This window comes from Entelurus aequoreus, linkage group LG03, assembly GCF_033978785.1.
Source record: "Entelurus aequoreus isolate RoL-2023_Sb linkage group LG03, RoL_Eaeq_v1.1, whole genome shotgun sequence".
Taxonomy (NCBI): Eukaryota; Metazoa; Chordata; class Actinopteri; order Syngnathiformes; family Syngnathidae; genus Entelurus; species Entelurus aequoreus.
The window spans coordinates 69,233,379-69,253,671 of NC_084733.1; the positions used below are offsets into that span (position 1 = coordinate 69,233,379).

At 35.5% G+C, this 20,293-nt stretch overlaps 1 protein-coding gene across 1 annotated transcript in view; it reads right to left on the minus strand.

Annotated features, from left to right (window-relative positions):
• The window catches only part of rgma (repulsive guidance molecule BMP co-receptor a), a 208,354-nt gene extending 189,781 nt beyond the window's left edge, over positions 1-18,573 (minus strand). The window contains exon 1 of the mRNA XM_062042575.1: positions 18,464-18,573. The gene's annotated coding sequence lies outside the window, so the exon portion shown is untranslated. The remainder of the gene's footprint in view (positions 1-18,463) is intronic.
• Between the last annotated feature and the right edge of the window lie 1,720 nt (positions 18,574-20,293).

The window sequence follows — 20,293 nt, forward strand, 5'->3', positions numbered from 1 at the left end:
GCGTCTTCAATCTGGCACAAATCCAATAAGCAATTTGCCCGGTCGTGAATATATAAATAGTCAGCGGTCATTTTGTCACCTTTTGTAGCCAACAAGTGTAACTCAAGTCAGTGGCTATTAATTGTAAATTAACGTGGGCAGGTGCACATTATTTACTTATACAACCCAATCCAAACAACCTTCCCTAGTAATGGTGCAGAAAAAAAATTCAAAAAGCACAAACATTCAACAAACATGGTCACGCATAACATTCTGCTCATTTAACTTTGTGGTTATTATAAAAAAACGTCCAATCAGCATAAAAAAACAAAAACAGAACCACACCCATTTAAACCCACTACAAGGGATGATGGGAAAAATTCAAAACAGTCACCACATGTATCCATGTTTGGCGCATTTTAGCTGCTTGAGATTTCTGATTGATTACAAAACTTTAAGGAGGTCGTCACGGAAGTAAACTAGGTAGGAGTCAAATTTTCACATACTCTTAAAAAAACCATTATTTGATTTATTAATTATATATCCACAATAAATGAGTATAATAATATGTTATCATATATATACAGTATATATATATATATATATATATATATATATATATATACACCGTATTTTTCGGCGTATAAGTCGCTCTTGAGTATAAGTCACTCCGGAGTATAAATCGCACTGGCCGAAAATGCATAATAAAGAAGGAAAAAAACATATATATGTCGCACTGGAGTATAAGTCGCATTTTTGGGGGAAATGTATTTGATAAAAACCAACACCAAGAATAGACATTTGAAAGGCAATTTAAAATAAATAAAGAATAGTGAACAACAGGCTGAATAAGTGTATGTTATATGAGGCATAAATAACCAACTGAGAACGTGCCTGGTATGTTAACGTAACATATTATGGTAAGAGTCATTCAAATAACTAACATATAGAACATGCTATACGTTTACCAAACAATCTGTCACTCCTAATCGCTAAATCCCATGAAATCTTATACGTCTAGTCTCTTATGTTAATGAGCTAAATAATATTATTTGATATTTTACGGTAATGTGTTAATAATTTCACACATAAGTCGCTCCTGAGTATAAGTCGCACCCCCGGCCAAACTATGAAAAAAACTGCGACTTATAGTCCGAAAAATACGGTGTATATATATATACAGTATATATATATATATATATATATATATATATATATATATATATATATATATATATATATATATATATATATATATATATATATATATATATCAATAAATCAATCAATCAATCAATCAATGTTTATTTATATAGCCCTAAATCACAAGTGTCTCAAAGGGCTGTACAAGCCACAACGACATCCTCGGTACAGAGCCCACATACGGGCAAGGAAAACTCACCCCAGTGGGACGTCAATGTGAATGACTATGAGAAACCTTGGAGAGGACCGCATATGTGGGGGTTACCCACATATGCGGTCCTCTCCAAGGTTAGGGTGAGCAAATCAAGCACTCCTTCACCTCGTGTCTGTGGTACGCTTTCACCTGAGCTCATTGGAAACAAACTTCTTCACTGTTAAAGACACAAAAATACCTTTTGCGTGGTATTTTCACCAATTGTCCAACAAACATTCCATGAGAATGGGGGAAAAAACAAAAACATTGCGCTTCAACACATCAAACCTGATCTGCCACTTGAATCGCCAGCATCCCTATGACCAGGAAGTTTCCGCTGCTCAAAAAAAAATCTGCCCTATAGCCAGCCACGAATAAATAATGGATATAAATAAGTTGTCGTTATTAAGAAGCAGGAAGCTGTCAGCTTGGAAAAAAAATACATCGCTACTTCCTTTTTTTTTTATTTTATTTTTTTTAGAGATCCTGAACACTAATTTCAAAAATTGGCTTTTTAGCGCCACCTATACAGTTGGAAAAATTGAGCACCTCAGCCCAGAATTTCGTCCCGAAAATCGGTGAAGACGCACGTAAAAGTCTCAAAAACCCATCTCTGATTTCCGTTCTTTTTTACGAACTCCTCCTTGAGACTTTGAGCGATTGAGCCGTGGTTAAAATGACAGATACCAGACATATGAGCAATGATAAATTAAGAAGGGATTTTGCCACCTGCATAAGATGTGGCCGTGGCATGGCGCCAAACTTTGATCAGATAGTTGGCCTCATAACACCACATGTAAATAACTAATGCAGATCTTGATCTTAATTGGTGAGGGGGGGGGGGGGTTACCCACATATGCGGTCCTCTCCAAGGTTTCTCATAGTCATTCACATTGACGTCCCACTGGGGTGAGTTTTCCTTGCCCGTATGTGGGCTCTGTACCGAGGATGTCGTTGTGGCTTGTACAGCCCTTTGAGACACTTGTGATTTAGGGCTATATAAATAAACATTGATTGATCGATTGAAATGATGATGGTGACACTCTGAAGTGTCCAATGGGTCAGTACTTGTTCATACCTATTTGTAATAGGCGCAGCATGGCGGCGACAACTGCTCCTTGCCATCACCAATTACCATATTTTCCGGACTATAATGCGCACTAAAAATCATATTTTTTCCTCAAAACTCGACAGTGCGCCTAATGTAAGGAATAAGTTTGGTTGCGCTTACCCACCTCGAAGCTATTTTTTTTGGTTCATGGTGTAATGATAAGTGTGACCAGTAGATGGTAGTCAAACATAAGAGATAAGTGTAGTCTGCACCGTTTGATGTGCTTCAACATACGAGTATTATTATGGTGTGTGTATAATTTTGTTTCGCAATATTATGCAAAAGCAACTTTTTTTTACCTTCTAGTACCTGCTGATCTGTATTTGGGATCTGCATAAATCAGGGGTGTCCAAACTTTTTCCACTGAGGGCCGCACACGGAAAAATTAAAGCATGTGGGGGCCATTTTGATATTTTTCATTTTCAAACCATAACAAAATATATGCATTTTTTATTTATTTTACCTTTAGGGGTCCCGGGGACCATAAAGGGTCTCAGTCATTAAAATGTTAAAAATAAGTCATATTATTATAATTTTTTAATTATTTAATGCTTACAGTAAATCTCGATATCAACTTCAAGTTGATATAAAGTAATACAAATTAAAAAAAATGTTTTATGGCTTTTCCGTCAAAAACAACTTAGTTTTTTATAGTAAAACTGAAATATGCAGTATTTAGTAATTAGAGCCCTAGAAGATCAATAATGCAGGACACCATTGATTTGAATTCTTTCATTTTTTGAGTAATCACAGTGAAAAGATAAATAAAAAATCACTAAATATATTTGGGATCCAAAAGGTGCCCCACTCATAAAGTGATACATTTTTATTAGGTTGTTCTTTTACTTTCAACACTTAAATTACGAGATCATCTTCAGATATATCTGTCGATTTTATGCTGGAACTATTATTTTGTTTGTTTTATGCGCTTCTGTCAAAGAAAACTTTGATGTTTTTATATGGCTACTACACAATATATGCAATATTTACCAAATAAAACATTTTAAAGTGAAATATTTGAAGTAATTGGAGCCCTGAAAATAATTAATTACATGGATTTTTTGTCATAATTTTTTTTTTTGAGCAATGGCAAAAAAAAGAAAAATGAAGAAAGACAAAAGAAAAAAAAACAGCCTGCATGGCAGCTTTTGTGTCAACATTGCAACTTTTTATCATTAGATTTCACCTCATTCCACTTTTTTTAATGTTCTTTTTTATTTTTACAATAGTATTTCCAGAATGTGTGGCGGGCCGATAAACAATTAGCTGCGGGCCGCAAATGGCCCCCGGGCCGCACTTTGGACACCCCTGGCATAAATCCTGAAAAGTTGCGCGCGTCCGCCTTTGTAGTCTGTGCCGACACCATAGTCTATTAGCTTCTTCTTTTTCTCTATCTTCTTGTTATGGAACATTCATCCTCCGCTGTTGCCATTTCTAATATAAAGTACCGGGTAGTGTAAAGTTATTACTTATAAACTCGCCATGAAAGTGCTAAAACATACCGGTGTGGTGAGTTATATTATTCACCCAAGGAACTTTAGTTATTAGAGAGTTCCGGTCGGACAGTTTTTCACGGGACACATTTCCGGTTGTTGTTGTTTCCGGATGAGGAGATGCTGCTCCTTTATTGATTGAAGTAAAGTCTGAATGTCATTAAAACAGTTAGCTCCATCTTTTGATACTTCTTCCACCTCCGTCCTTGCATGCTACACCGCTACAACAAAGATGACGGGGAGAAGACGCTGCCGAAGGTGAGCCACGTAAATAAGGCCGCAAAACAGCGCTTCCGGAAGCGACTGTCAGAAAGCGGCTTGAAGATGGTCTGTAAAACATTGGCGTTGTTAGACCTATTTTAGGGGGACTCCAGCCCCCCTAACATGTTCTTAAGCCCCCCTAAATAAATTGGTGTTAAAAAAAACAAAACATTTTTTTTTTTTTTTTTTTACAAATACATGCCGACATATTCATTATAAAGTGGCCCGAATATGAGTTTAAATAAATAATCATATAACCTGTCATTATTCACTCAATTTCCCCTCACTTCATAGTGTAAGGTAGAGAGCCCCTTTAGTGCGTGGGTATCCAATCCATTCCACTTGTTCATATAGAAAATGCCCACATCACTCAAAATCCAGTCCGCATTTTCTATGCGACCTTGCTTGCGGTCCTGCAGGTGTACGAAGCACATTAGCACACAGCACTGCAGAACAAGAACCTTGTGTCTGCAATTGTAAATAATTTACTTTTTAAGTTTTGTGCTTCTTGTAGAATCTATATAAAGTAATATACATTAGCCAATTGTTAAAATAATGAAAAAAACATCATTAAATATATTTGTTTTATTGTATTGTTGCATTAATAGCTGTTGTATTATTATAGGATGGCTTGTTAAACATTTCATAGGATTTTCAGAGGGTGGAAAAACCAAGACATTTAATATAAAATGTAAAATGAATAAAAACATAAAATGAAAAAGAAAAAAAATGGTTAAAAGCCATCGTCCCGGGGAGCATTTAATTTCGTCCCGTGCATTTTTTTTTACCATCCCCGGGACGACGGGACTACGTTAATCTCAAGCCCTGGAAGTTACATTTTATTGTTTGCATTATTTGTTTCAGCATTGCATTTTGAAGATGGTCCCTCAGCTCTTTGACAGCTTTGGCTCTTTTTCAGATCAGCAGACGGACTCTAAGTCTTTCTTATTTACAGTATATATAAAAGTTTCTCATTTCTATTCAGACTTCCATATATATTTAATTCCCTTAACGGCTTGCCATAATATATATATATATAAATATATTATATACAAGCCAAATGATCCCGATCCAGATATTACTTTAATTCAAGTAATTAAGTAATATTTCCAGGGCTTGAATTTACAACCATTTTAGTCACATATGTGCCCAAAATGTAATCTGTGCAACTTCAAAATATTTGGGAACAAACAATTCTTGTATTGTGAGCTTAAGTCGTGGCATTAGTCTCTATGTTGTGAATGAATAACAGACATAGAGGCTAATGCCATGACTTTCATTGTGTTTCAGTGTATCTTGAAGGATCATGCAAGTAATTGTTTCTTGTTGATGCTGTAAACAAAATGTCACTCTGCAAACCCATGTTTGTTGTTGTACTGAACACAGATTGAAAATAAACCGACTGAAATAATAATAATAACAATGATTAATTTCTAAGTCTTTGTTAGCCATTTGTGAAGTTTTGTGCTCGTGCACTACGTTCGCTTGCATCCTGTGCATCTCCTGGGGGCTAAGCCCCCCCTGTCCTTAAAAGCTAGTGACGCCCCTGCTGTAAAACATCATCTATGCAACATTTTGACCAAAGAACCACCATTACATGTTATGTAGACCACAAGGAAGTGTTTTCAATTTAGAAAAAAAATAAATAAAAGACTCCTTTAACTCCCTATATATGAAAACAGATCCAAAATAGACCATTCATCGGCGGTGCGCCCTATGGTCCGGAAAATAGGGTAAACTGTCTTTTCTCCACTTTAATTAATCAGTGAGACTACTATGGTAAAATGCGAAATGTTTTGCTTATGATAGGATTTGGGCACAACATGGCGCCTATAAACAAGACACGTAAACAACTCGGCTCCACAAATGTAGATCTTGATCATAGTTGTATTCATTTTTTAGATAATCTGGTTTTAGCATCAACAAAACAGCATTAGTATTACATTTCAGGTATTCTGACCACTTCACATGTCGCACTTCCTCTTCTGGACTGGAGGGCTAAGGTTGCTAAGCAATGGTGGCCATCTCCGTGGTGATGTGACCCCCCCCCCTTTCTCCCCGAAGGCCTGCGTCTCACTCATCAGGGCGTCAGAGACATACACAGGTGCTCACGCACGCACAAGCACGCAGGAGGACCTCTTCTATCCGGAGGTCTTTCCATAGCGGGGCTCTTCCCACCGTGTAGGCTGTTGTCACTCACTCATTGCCGTGCAGAGAGCGGCTTCAATAGTCTGAGGCTCACACCACACCTGGGATAGCTCTCAGGTGTCAAGGAGAAGCAGATGGTGACCATGATGGAACCTCAGCAGCAGCCATGTTAGGTTTACAACAAAATATATATATATTTTTTTTCATAAAACATGGAAAAACTTTGCAATTCGTTCTGTTTCTGAATCTGTTCTGGTTATTTTTTTTAATAGATTTGATGTCTGCCAGAGTACATTTCAGTTTTACTATGGAAACAAGCTCGTATCCTAGTCAGGATTTATGGCTCTAACATGCACATATTTCCCCCAAACAATATCACACAGACCTAAAACAAGTTCATAAAAGATACTGAGAGACAAAGAATGTTTCTTTTTCATGCTTCTACTTGGAAAACTAGCGCTGACAGCCAACAAATTGAAATGGAGCATTCTTTTTCTTAGCTGAAAATTGAGTATATCATTATTTGCACTACTGTATGTATTTAAATATTAGTGAGCAAAATAACTGTATATTAACCCTTTTCTTTAATGTTGTGTAGGTCACAAAACAAATATTAAATAACTGGAAAAAATGTTGTGTAGTTAAAAAAAACAAATTAACTAGGAAAAAATGTTTTGTAAGTCAAAAAACAAATATTAAATAACTGGGAAAAATGTTGTGTAGTTAAAACAAAAAACTAATATTAAATAAGTGGAAAAAATGTTTTGTAGGTCAAAAAACAAATATGAAATAACTGGACAATATAGTTTTCTAGGTCAAAAACACATATTAAATATTAAAATGCTATCATGCTTCTATTTTGAAAAGTAGCGTTGACATACAACAAATTGAAATGGAGGATTTATTTCAGCTGTAAATTGAGTGTTTCTTAATTTGCACTACTGTATGTATGTAAATATTAGTAAGCAAAATAACTACATATTAACCTTTTTCTTTAATGTTTTGTAGGTCACAAAACACATATGAAATAACAGGGAAACATATTTTGTAGATCTCAAAGCAAATAAATAACTGGGAAAAATGTTGTGTAGTTAAAAATAAAACAAATATTAAATAACTGGTGTAAAAAAGGTTTTGTTAAGTTAAAAAATCTAATATTAAATAACTGGAAAATAATGTTTTCTAGGTAATTAAATATTAAAATGCTTTTATGCTTCTATTTTATAAATAAAGTTGATTTGATTTGATTTGATATTTTGAAATTTCAGCTGAAATTTGAGTATTTCTTAATTTGCACTACTGTATGTATCTAAATATTAGTGAGCATTTGTTTTATGTTTTGTAGGTGAAAAATACATTTTAATTAACTGGAAAAAATGTTTTATAGTTCAGCAAACAAATATTGAATAACTGGAAAAAATGTTTTGAAGTCAAAAAACAAATATGAAATAACTGGACAATATAGTTTTCTAGGTCAAAAACACATATTAAATATTAAAATGCTTTCATGCTTCTATTTTGAAAAGTAGCGTTGACATACAACAAATTGAAATGGAGGATTTGTTTCAGCTGTAAATTGAGTGTTTCTTAATTTGCACTACTGTATGTATCTAAATAGTAGTAAGCAAAATAACTATATATTAACCTTTTTCTTTAATGTTTTGTAGGTCACAAAACAAATATGAAATAACAGGGAAACATGTTTTGTAGATCTTAAAACAAATAAATAACTGGGAAAAATGTCGTGTAGTTAAAAATAAAACAAATATTAAATAACTGGGGGAAAAAAGGTTTTGTTAAGTTAAAAAATCTAATATTAAATAACTGGTAAATAATGTTTTCTAGGTAATTAAATATTAAAATGCTTTCATGCTTCTATTTTATAAATAAAGTTGATTTGATTTGATTTGATTTGATATTTTGAAATTTCAGCTGAACTGGAAACTGGAAAATGATGTTTTCTAGCTAAAAAAAACACATTGAATATTAAAATGATTTTATGCTTCTATTTTGAAAAATGGCTCTGATGTACAACGAATTGAAATGGAGTATTTATTTCAGCTGAAATTTGAGTATTTCTTAATTTGCACTACTGTATGTATCTAAATATTAGTGAGCATTTGTTTTATGTTTTGTAGGTGAAAAATACATTTTAAATAACTGGTAAAAATGTTTTATAGTTCAACAAACAAATATCGAATAACTGGAAAAAAAATTTTGGAGTCAAAAAACAAATATGAAATAACTGGAAAAAAATGTTTTGTAGGTCAAAAGGCAAATATTAAATAACTGAAAAAAAATAGATTTTTTAGATCATAAAACAAATATTAAATAACTGGGAAAAAAGGTTTTGTTAAGTAAAAAAATAAAATATTAAATAACTGGAAAATAATGTTTTCTAGGTAAAAAAAAAAACTAATATTAAATATTAAAATGCTTTCATGCTTCTATTTTGAAAAAAAGCATTGACATACAACAAATTCAAATGGAGGATTTATTTCAGCTGAAATTTGAGTATTTCTTAATTTGCACTACTGTATGTATCTAAATATTAGTGAGCTTTGTTTTATGTTTTGTAGGTGAAAAATACATTTTAATTAACTGGAAAAAATGTTTTATAGTTCAACAAACAAATATTGAATAACTGGAAAAAATGTTTTGGAGTCAAAAAACAAATATGAAATAACTGGAAAAAAATGTTTTGTAGGTCAAAAGGCAAATATTAAATAACTGAAAAAAAATAGGTTCTTTAGATCATAAAACAAATATTAAATAACTGGGAAAAAAGGTTTTGTTAAGTAAAAAAATAAAATATTAAATAACTGGAAAATAATGTTTTCTAAGTAAAATAAAACTAATATTAAATATTAAAATGCTTTCATGCTTCTATTTTGAAAAAAAGCATTGACATACAACAAAATTCAAATGGAGGATTTATTTCAGCTGAAATTTGAGTATTTCTTAATTTGCACTACTGTATGTATCTAAATATTAGTGAGCATTTGTTTTATGTTTTGTAGGTCAAAAATAAATTTTAATTTAAAAGGCAAATATTAAATAACTGGGAAAAAAAGGTTGTGTTAAGTAAAAAAATCAAATATTAAATAACTGGAAAATAATGTTTTCTAGGTAAAAAAAAAATCGTATTAAATATTAAAATGCTTTCATGCTTCTATTTTGAAAAATAGCGTTGACATACAACAAAATGAAATGGATGATTTATTTCAGCTGAAAATTTACTATTTCTTAATTTGCACTACTGTATGTATCTAAATATTAGTGAGCGTTTGTTTTATGTTTTGTAGGTCAAAAATGAATTTTAAATAACTGGAAAAAATGTTTTATAGTTCAACAAACAAATATTAAATAACTGGAAAAAAAATATTTTGGAGTCAAAAAACAAATATTAAATAACTGGAAAAAAATGTTTGTAGGTCAAAAGGCAAATATTAAATAACTGGAGAAAATGTTGTGTAGTAAAAAAACAACAAATACTAAATAACTGGGAAAAAAAGGTTTTGTTAAGTAAAAAAATCTAATATTAAATAACTGGAAAATAATGTTTTCTAGGTAAAAAAACCCCAAATATTAAATATTAAAATGCTTTCATGCTTCTATTTTGAAATATAGCGCTGACATACAACAAATTGAAATGGAGGATTTATTTCAGCTGAAAATTGAGTATTTCTTAATTTGCACTACTGTATGTATCTAAATATTAGCGAGCATTTGTTTTATGTTTTGTAAGTCAAAAATGTATTTTAAATAACTGGAAAAAATGTTTTAAAGTTCAACAAACAAATATTGAATAACTAGGAAAAAAAATGTTTTGGAGTCAAAAAACAAATATTAAATAACTGGAAAAATATATTTTGTAGGTCAAAAGGCAAATATTAAATAACTGGAATTATTGTGATTAGTACAGCATATGTGCAATATTGTAATATTTATCATGGATCGATCTTTTGTGAAAGTGTGATTGTGTTATAAAAATTGCAAAATAAAAACTCGGTCTAAAGGTACCTTGTTATTGTGCGGTAATAAGATATTCAAATAATGCGTCATAGCGCTGCTAACTGGCAACTTTCTCCCTAATAGTTGTTAACTGTCTTAAATGCAAACATGAGTAAAATAATATTATGTATTAATGTTTTTATTCTAAAGCTGCAAGGCACTGCACTAATAAACTACAATGTTAATGTGCATTTAAATACATTTGAATTTGTGGAAAAAATTATAGGGCAATATGAAAAATATATATTAAGGTCAAATCAACCAACCCCTTTTTAAAGACCCCTGATATATATCATTAAAACATATTTTGTAGCTGTCCTACATCATTATTTTATAGTACGTACATTATATTTTGATGATAATATACACTGTAAAAAAAAATTCTGTAAAAAAACGGTCATCTACTGGCAGCTATGGCTGCCAAACAAAAACCATAAAATTAAAGTAAAACATTGTAAACCAAATAATGATCAAAAACATTATAATTACAGAAATTTTCATGAAACGTTTTACGGAAAAATATCGCAATATTACATTAATTTGAAAATAATTTAAGAAAACAGAAAATGCTATGTATAATTAATTTGGTATTTTTCTGTAAAAAAAATAGAAATATACATAGTTTGTCATTACTGGCATATTACTTAAAATAACAGGCGGATTGTTTATTTACAGATAATGTCTTCAATTCTACAGTTTTATAAACTATTTTAAAAAAATAGAAAAATTACAGTAGAAATTTAGAGTAAATTAACCATAAAAATAGGATTTTTTTTTTTACAGTGTAACGTCATCTTTGCATGCACAAAATAAAACACTTTTACATGTTTTTTCGGTCATCAGTTTTGAAGAAATGTATGAGTCAATACATAAAATCACTGTGATAGTGCAGCATATGTGGGCAAGTGGATGCACATTTTTCCAACATTTTCACACGAAGTATCTTTATATTCACTAGAGGTCCGACTAACAAAGGTTGCATTAGATAGATGCGCATCATGGTAAAAAAAAATAAAAATTTAAATCTTTATTTTAAAAATCTCTCTTTATGTAAATACATTACAAAAATACTGCTCAAAGTCGCCGTTACCTCACTGACTGACAATACACAACAAAAATAACAGCAGAGTAGCAGCTGGAGCTAAAAGCCCAAAGCACACATACCTACTGGTTTAAATAGCTTATGGTATTGTCATCACTTTGGGACACGCACACACACACACACACACTCACACACACGGCATGTGTACAATGCACCTCGGAGCATACAACGGAATCATGTTTTACATTCCGCCACTCCTTGTGTGCTGCAGCTGTATCCATGGAAGCGCAAATCAGGTCACAACACGAGGCCAGACACAGTGTATACCTTGTTTAAATACCAAAGTTATTTTTTCAAATAATATTTATATCTGTCTAAATATCTTATTTTACAAAAACATAGAAAATGTAATATTGATATTGCAATACAGTATCATTATCCTTTGCAATGCAGCATCAATATTGATACGGTCACTGTCTATGTCCAAGTCTGTCGAGGTGGCAGGAAGGCAAGGACAAAGTCCCTCCAACAAATACATCTATTCAGCTATCTATCTGGTCAATTCAACCCAATGCCTTATCAGCAAACACTTCAGAGAAAGGCAAGGAAATACTCCCAACAACCAATATATTTAGCTGTGCACTGTATCCAACCAGCTATCTACCTAACTAGCTATCTAGCCAAGTCAATTTAACCAACTGAACCCCACATGAGTAAACACTTCACAGACAGAGGCAAGGAAAAACTCCCTATAACAAATTCATTTATTTCACCATGTAGTCAATTCAGCGGAGCGCCATATCAGCAAACACTTCAGAGACAGAGGCAATGAAATATGCCCAATAACAAATACAGCCATCTTGCTATTTAACCAGCTATTTTATCTAGCCATTTTTACCAACTGAACCCAAAATGAACAAACACTTTGGTGACAGACGCAAGGAAAAACTCCCAATAACCAATGGATCAATGTAGCTACCTCTCTAACTAGCTATCAATCTTTAGTCAAGCCAAATTTACAAACATTTTAAAGGTAGACGCAAGGAAAAACTCCCTATAATGAATACATCTATGTAGCTATCTATAGTATCTAACCAGCCAGCTACCAAACTAGCTATCTAGTCAAGCCAATTTTACCAGCTGAACCGCACATGAGTAAACACTTTACAGACAGAGGCAAGGAAAAACTCCCTCCTATGAATACGTCAGTCTGGCTATTAAAATAGTTTCCTATCTAGTCAAGCCAATTTTACCAACTGGACCCCATATGAACAAACAATTTAGTGACAGAGGCAAGGAAAAACTCCCTATAACAAATACATCTACGAAGCTATCTAAAGTATCTTACCAGCTAGCTACCTAATTAGCTAACTATCTAGTCAAGCCAGTTTTACCACCTGAACCCCACACGAGTAAACACTTTAGAGACAGAGGCGAGGAGAGTGACGTGCGGTGAGGTTCATGGCTGGTGAGGCACTGACTTCATCACAGTCAGATTTACAAACATATGAACCCTAAAGAGTATCTTATTCACCATTTGATTGGCAGCAGTTAACGGGTTATGTTTAAAAGCTCATACCAGCATTCTTCCCTGCTTGGCACTCAGCATCAAGGGTTGGAATTGGGGGTTAAATCACCAAAAATGATTCCCGGGCGCGGCACCGCTGCTGCCCACTGCTCCCCTCACCTCCCAGGGGGTGATCAAGGGGATGGGTCAAATGCAGAGGACAAATTTCATTACACCCAGTGTGTGTGACAATCATTGGTACTTTAACTTAACTTTAACTTTACACATACAAACTGTAGCACACAAAAAAGCACATTTAATAAAAAAAACTTTATTATGGTCTTACCTTTACTTATAAATGAAGTCCATGCGCCGCTCCTTCTGAACAAAAGCATCGATAACTTGTTTATAGAAGTCTTCCTTAACTTTCTTCAGTTTTAAAAGTCTCTCTGTCTCGATGGAGATCTTCCTTTAATTATTACCTCCTGCTTCGATTGAAAGTCCAGTTTAGAAAACTGTTTTATTTTAGATATGTAATCCTCCATGGTAAAAGTCCAGGCGAGAGGAAAAAATAAATAATCGCTGACTGTTGCTGCTTGTTGTCACTTATTCTGCAGCCGAGTAGTCGCAAAAATTATCCCTGGGATCACTAGCGCCCTCTACCACCATGAGGCGGGATTACTGCGAGCCTCAGCCAGTGCGTCTTCGCAGCCGTTTTATGATTGCTCAGCACAAGAAATACGTTACACACATACAGTTGTTGACAAAATACACTGTACATTATATACCTCAGCTAACTAAACTATGGAAATGTATAATATAATTCATATAGCAATACGGTCTCACTGCACAGCAGGCCAGCAGTTAGCCGAGTCATTGCGCAATCCATGGTGAGGCTCAACTGGCTGGTGACTCACCGCAAGTCTCTTCTCAGTATTTGAACGGCAAATGTGAAAATTCAGCGATTTTGAATAAAAATAATCTAAAACTGGTGAAGTTAAATGGAAAATAACTTTATAGTATAATCACTGGATACATATAACAATTTAATTCATTTTTTTTTTGTACATTTTTTTTCTTTCCATGATGGCACGTGAGGCCCCGCCTCACCTGCCTCCCTGACTGCACATCTCTGAGAAACTCCTAATAACAAATACGTCTATTGAGCTATCCACAGTATCTAACCAGCTAGCTACCTAACTAGCTATCTAGTCAAGCCAATTTTACCACCTGAACCCCACACTAGAAAACAATTCGGAGACAGAGGCAAGGAAAAACTCAGTGAAAAACACATTTAAATAGCTATCTACAGTATATAACCAGCTATCTACCTTTCTATCTGATCAAGTCAGTTTTACCAACTGAACCCCACATAAGCAAACAATTTGTAGACAGAGGCAAGGAAAAACTCTCAGTAAGAAACACATTTAAATAGCTGTCTACAGTATCTAACCAGCTGTCTACCTTTCTATCTGATCAAGTAATTTTTATCAATGAAACTCTACATCAACGAACAATTCGGAGACAGAGGCAAGGAAAAACTCAGTATAATGAATATGTCTATGTAGCTACAGTATCTAAACAGCCAGCTACCTAACTAGCTAGCTATCGAGTCCGGCCAGTTTTACCTTCCTATCCCCACATCAGTAAACACTTTTAAAACAGAGGCAAGGAAAAACTCCCAGTAAATAACACATTTAAATAACTATCTACTAGGGTTGTACAGTATACCGGTGTTAGTATAGTACCGCGATACTAATGAGTCATATTCGGTACTATACCGCCTCTGTGGTATCATCCAAAACTAATGTAAAGTAACAAATAACAGAAGAATAAGTGATTATTACATTTTAAAGGCGTACTGAAATGAATTTTTTTTATTTAAACGGGGATAGCAGATCTATTCTATGTGTCATACTTGATCATTTCGCGATATTGCCATATTTTTGCTGAAAGGATTTAGTAGAGAAAAACGACGATAAAGATCGCAACTTTTGGTATCTGAAAAAAAAAAAGTGCAAGTGAAGGACTAGTGGGGAGTGGAAGCGATTCAGATAGGAAAGATGCTGTGAAAGGCGGGTGGAACCTGATATTCAGCTGGAAATGACTACAACAGTAAATAAACACAAGACATATATATACTCTATTAGCCACAACACAACCAGGCTTATATTTAATATGCCACAAATTAATCCCGCATAACAAACACCTAGGTGTTTGTTATGCTACCTCCTAGCTCCTAGCTCCTAGCTCCCGTCCATATAACCCGCCAATACAATTCAAACACCTGCACAACACACACAATCACTCAGCCCAAAGGACCGTTCACCTAACCCAAGGTTCATAAAGCTTATATATTTACCCAAAGTTACGTACGTGACACGCACGTACGGGCAAGCGATCAAATGTTTGGAAGCGCAGCTGCGTACTCACGGTAGCACGTCTGCGTCTGTGTATCCAAATCAAAGTAATCCTGGTAAGTGTCTGTGTTGTCCCAGTTCTCTACAGGCGTCTGTGTATCGAAGTCAAAGTCCTCCTGGTAAGAGTCTCTGTTGTCCGAGTTCTTCGATCTTGACTGCATCTTTCGGGAATGTAAACAATGAAACACAGACTGTGTTGTGTTGCTGACTTCCCTCGCAAAATACTCCGCTTTGCACCGACAACTTTCTTCTTTGCTTGCTCAGCTTCTTTCTCCATAATGCAATGAACAAATTGCAACAGATTCACCAACACAGATGTCCAGAATACTGTGGAATTATGAAATGAAAACAGAGCTATTTTGTATTGGCTTCAATGGGCTACTGATACTCCTGTTTCACTGACTACGTCACGCGCATACGTCATCATCCAAAGGTGTTTCCAACCGGAAGTTTAGCGGGAAATTTAAAATTGCACTTTATAAGTTAACCCGGCCGTATTGGCATGTGTTGCAGTGTTAAGATTTCATCATTGATATATAAACTATCAGACTGCGTGGTCGGTAGTAGTGGTTTTCAGTAGGCCTTTAACAGATGTGTAGATAGAACATGTTAAAAGAGAACATAAGCAGATATTAACAGTAAATGAACAAGTAGATTAATAATTCATTTTCTACCACTTGTCCTTAATAATGTTGACAAAATAATAGAATGGAAAATGACACAATATGTTACTGCATATGTCAGTAGCTAAATTAGGAGCCTTTGTTTGCTTACTTACTAATAAAAGACAAGTTGTCTTGTATGTTCACTATTTTATTTAAGGACAAACTTGCAATAAGAAACATGTTTAATGTACCCTAAGATTTTTTGTTAAAATAAAGCCAATAATGCAATTTTTTGTAATCCCCTTGATTTAGAAAAGTACCAAAAAGTCTTGAAAAGTATCGAAATAATTTTGGTACCAGTACCGGTACCAAAATATTGGTATCGGGACAACACTTCTATTTACAGCATCTAACCAGCTATCTACCTATCTATCTTATCAAGTCATTTTTATCCACTGAACCCTACATCAGTGAACAATTTGGAGACAGAGGCAAGGAAAAACTCACAGTACTCAGTGGCCTAGTGGTTAGAGTGTCCGCCCTGAGATCGGTAGGTTGTGAGTTCAAACCCCGGCCGAGTCATACCAAAGACTATAAAAATGGGACCCATTACCTCCCTGCTTGGCACTACTGAAACCCACTACTACCGACTACGCAGTCTGATAGTTTATATATCAATGATGAAATCTTAACATTGCAACACATGCCAATACGGCCGGGTTAACTTATAAAGTGCAATTTTAAATTTCCCGCTAAACTTCCGGTTGGAAACGTCTATGTATGATGCGTATGCGCGTGACGTCACGACGGCAACTGAAGTATTTGTACCCAATGTGTCACCATACAAACTGCTCTGTTTTCATCGAACAATTCCACAGTATTCTGGACATCTGTGTTGGTGAATCTTTTGCAATTTGTTTAATGAACAATGGAGATTGCAAAGAAGAAAGTTGTAGGTGGGATCGGTGTATTAGCGGCTGGCTGTAGCAACACAAGAAGGAGTACTTACTTGGATAGCAGACGCGCTAGCCGATGCTAGCCGCCAACCGCATCTGTGATCGGGTGAAGTCCTTCGTCGCGCCGTCGATCGCTGGAACGCAGGTGAGCACGGGTGTTGATGAGCAGATGAGGGCTGGCTGGCGTAGGTGTAGAGCGCTAATGTTTTTATCATAGCTCTGTGAGGTCCGGTTGCTAAGTTAGCTTCAGCGTCGTTAGCAACAGCATTGTTAAGCTTTGCCAGGCTGAGAATTATTAACCGTGTAGTTACATGTCCATGGTTTAATGGTATTGTTGATCTTCTGTCTATCCTTCCAGTCAGGGATTTATTTATTTTGATTCTATCTGCATTTGAGCCAGATGCTATCACGTTAGCTCAGTAGCTAAAGAGCTTCACTGATGTATTGTCGTGGAGATAAAAGTCACTGTGAATGTCCATTTCGCGTTCTCGACTCTCATTTTCAAGAGGATATAGTATCCGAGGTGGTTTAAAATACAAATCCGTGATCCACAATAGAAAAAGGAGAGTGTGTGGAATCCAATGAGACCCTGTACCTAAGTTACGGTCAGAGCGAAAAAAGATACACCCTGCACTGCCTCTCTAGTTCTTCACTCTAACGTTCCTCATCCACAAATCTTTCATCCTCGCTCAGATTAATGGGGTAATCGTCGCTTTCTCGGTCCGAATCTCTCTCGCTCCATTGTAAACAACGGGGAATTGTGAGGAATCCTACCTCCTGTGACGTCACGCTACTTCCGGTATAGGCAAGGCTTTTTTTTATCAGCGACCAAAAGTTGCAAACTTTATTGTCGTTGTTCTATACTAAATCCTTTCAGCAAAAATATGGCAATATCGCGAAATTATCAAGTATGACACATAGAATGGATCTGCTATCCCCGTTTAAATAAAAAAAAATAATTTCAGTAGGCATTTAACTTTAATAAATACATCTCTCTAGCTACCTGCGATATTTAACCAGTTAGCTCTCTAACCCGCCAAACCACTTTCGCCAACTGAACCTCACATCAGCAACAATTTGGAGACGGAGGCAAGGAAAAACTCTCTCTGATGTTAAGTCAGTTGAACTCAGCACGAGAAAGCACTTTCAGGGATGGAGCTAAGGAAAAAGTCCTGGTAACACACACACAGAACATAGGATGGACAAATAGGGTAGGATAACAATAAATATCAATACCATTAATGATTCTATGGCGATGACTAATAATAATGGATCTATTAACATAGCTACTGTTGGTGGTATTGTTGCAAGCAGACACTAATGTAGTTTCAAAGAAAGACAAGATGAAAACAATATTACATTATGACCCACAGGGGGACGGTGTTGCAATCTGAGAGTTTATGAGCTTGAATCCCAGGGTGATGTTCTGCAGGTCCTAAAATAACTCAGACTGAAACCCAAGCCGACCTCACCTTTGTTTGTGTTGATTTTCAATTAGCATGCAGAAGAAAACACATGTGTAGTCACTCACCTCTTCCAATCAGACTTGTCTGCAGCGTTGTCATTTTACTCTCCAAAATCTGCCAATGTCCACAGTCTTCAGAAATCGTGGCACATTTATGTCCAATCAACTCGACTTCTTCTCAGGCGTCCATGGAGCGTCTGATACTGTCTAAGATAGACTGTTCATTATGATTTGTCATTTGGCATTGTCTGTCGCTTGAAGTGTCACCCGGATTTCAAGGATACCAGTCTCGAGTCGCCTCGTCTTAATGGCTCACTCTTTGTTCTGTATCTGCTCTGCCATCAGGAGGCCTTTCAGCAAAGGAAGAGGCTGACAAGAAGCTGACAGTGTGAGGCCGCTGTCGTTGTACAGCAATTCCTTTGTCCTGTTTCAATTGTTTGGCCTCCAACATGGAGCGACGTGACAGCTCCTACCGTCACTTGGTGATATCACACAGCATCCGTGCACTGTATGTGCCGCTAAGTGAACATCTTGATATCCGAGAAGGATACACTTGACTATCCCATAAGTATGCATGAGCTTACTATGCATGGACTTACGTACTTTCTATACATACTATGCATGGACTTACGTACTTTCTATACATACTATGCATAGTCTTATGTACTTTCTATACATACTATGCATAGTCTTATGTACTTTCTATACATACTATGCATGGACTTACATACTTTAATACATACAATGCATAGTCTTACGTACTTTCTATACATACTATGCATGGACTTACGTACTCTCTATACATACTATGCATAGTCTTACGTACTTTCTATACATACTATGCATGGACTTACGTACGTTCTATACATACTATACATTGATTGATTGATTGAGACTTTTATTAGTAGGTTGCACAGTGAAGTACATATTCCGTACAATTGACCACTAAATGGTAACACCCGAATAAGTTTTTCAACTTGTTTAAGTCGGGGTCCACTTAAATTGATTCATGATACAGATATATACTATCATATATACTATCATCATAATACAGTCATCACACAAGATAATCACATTGAATTATTTACATTATTTACAATCAGGGGTGTGGCAGGAGGGGAGGGGGGGTGGGGGGGATATGGACATTAAGTAGTGGACATAGAGAGAGAGAGAGAGAGAGAGAGAGAGAGAGAGAGAGAGAGAGAGAGAGAGAGATCTGAAGGCATAAGAAAAAGAAAAAGTATCTGCATTTGATTGTTTACATTTGATTATTAGCAATCCGGGGAGGGTGTTAGTTTAGGGTTGTAGCTGCCTGGAGGTGAACTTTTATTGCGGTTTTGAAGGAGGATAGAGATGCCCTTTCTTTTACACCTGTTGGGAGCGCATTCCACATTGATGTGGCATAGAAAGAGAATGAGTTAAGACCTTCGTTAGTTCGGAATCTGGGTTTAACGTGGTTAGTGGAGCTCCCCCTGGTGTTGTGGTTATGGCGGTCATTTACGTTAAGGAAGTAGTTTGACATGTACTTCGGTATCAGGGAGGTGTAGCGGATTTTATAGACTAGGCTCAGTGCAAGTTGTTTAACTCTGTCCTCCACCTTGAGCCAGCCCACTTTAGAGAAGTGGGTAGGAGTGAGGTGGGATCTGGGGTGGAGGTCTAGAAGTAACCTGACTAGCTTGTTCTGAGATGTTTGGAGTTTAGATTTGAGGGTTTTGGAGGTGCTAGGGTACCAGGAGGTGCATGCGTAATCGAAAAAGGGTTGAACGAGAGTTCCCGCCAGAATCCTCAAGGTGCTTTTGTTGACCAGAGAGGAAATTCTGTAGAGAAATCTCGTTCGTTGGTTAACCTTTTTAATTACCTTGGTTGCCATTTTATCACAGGAAAGGTTAGCCTCTA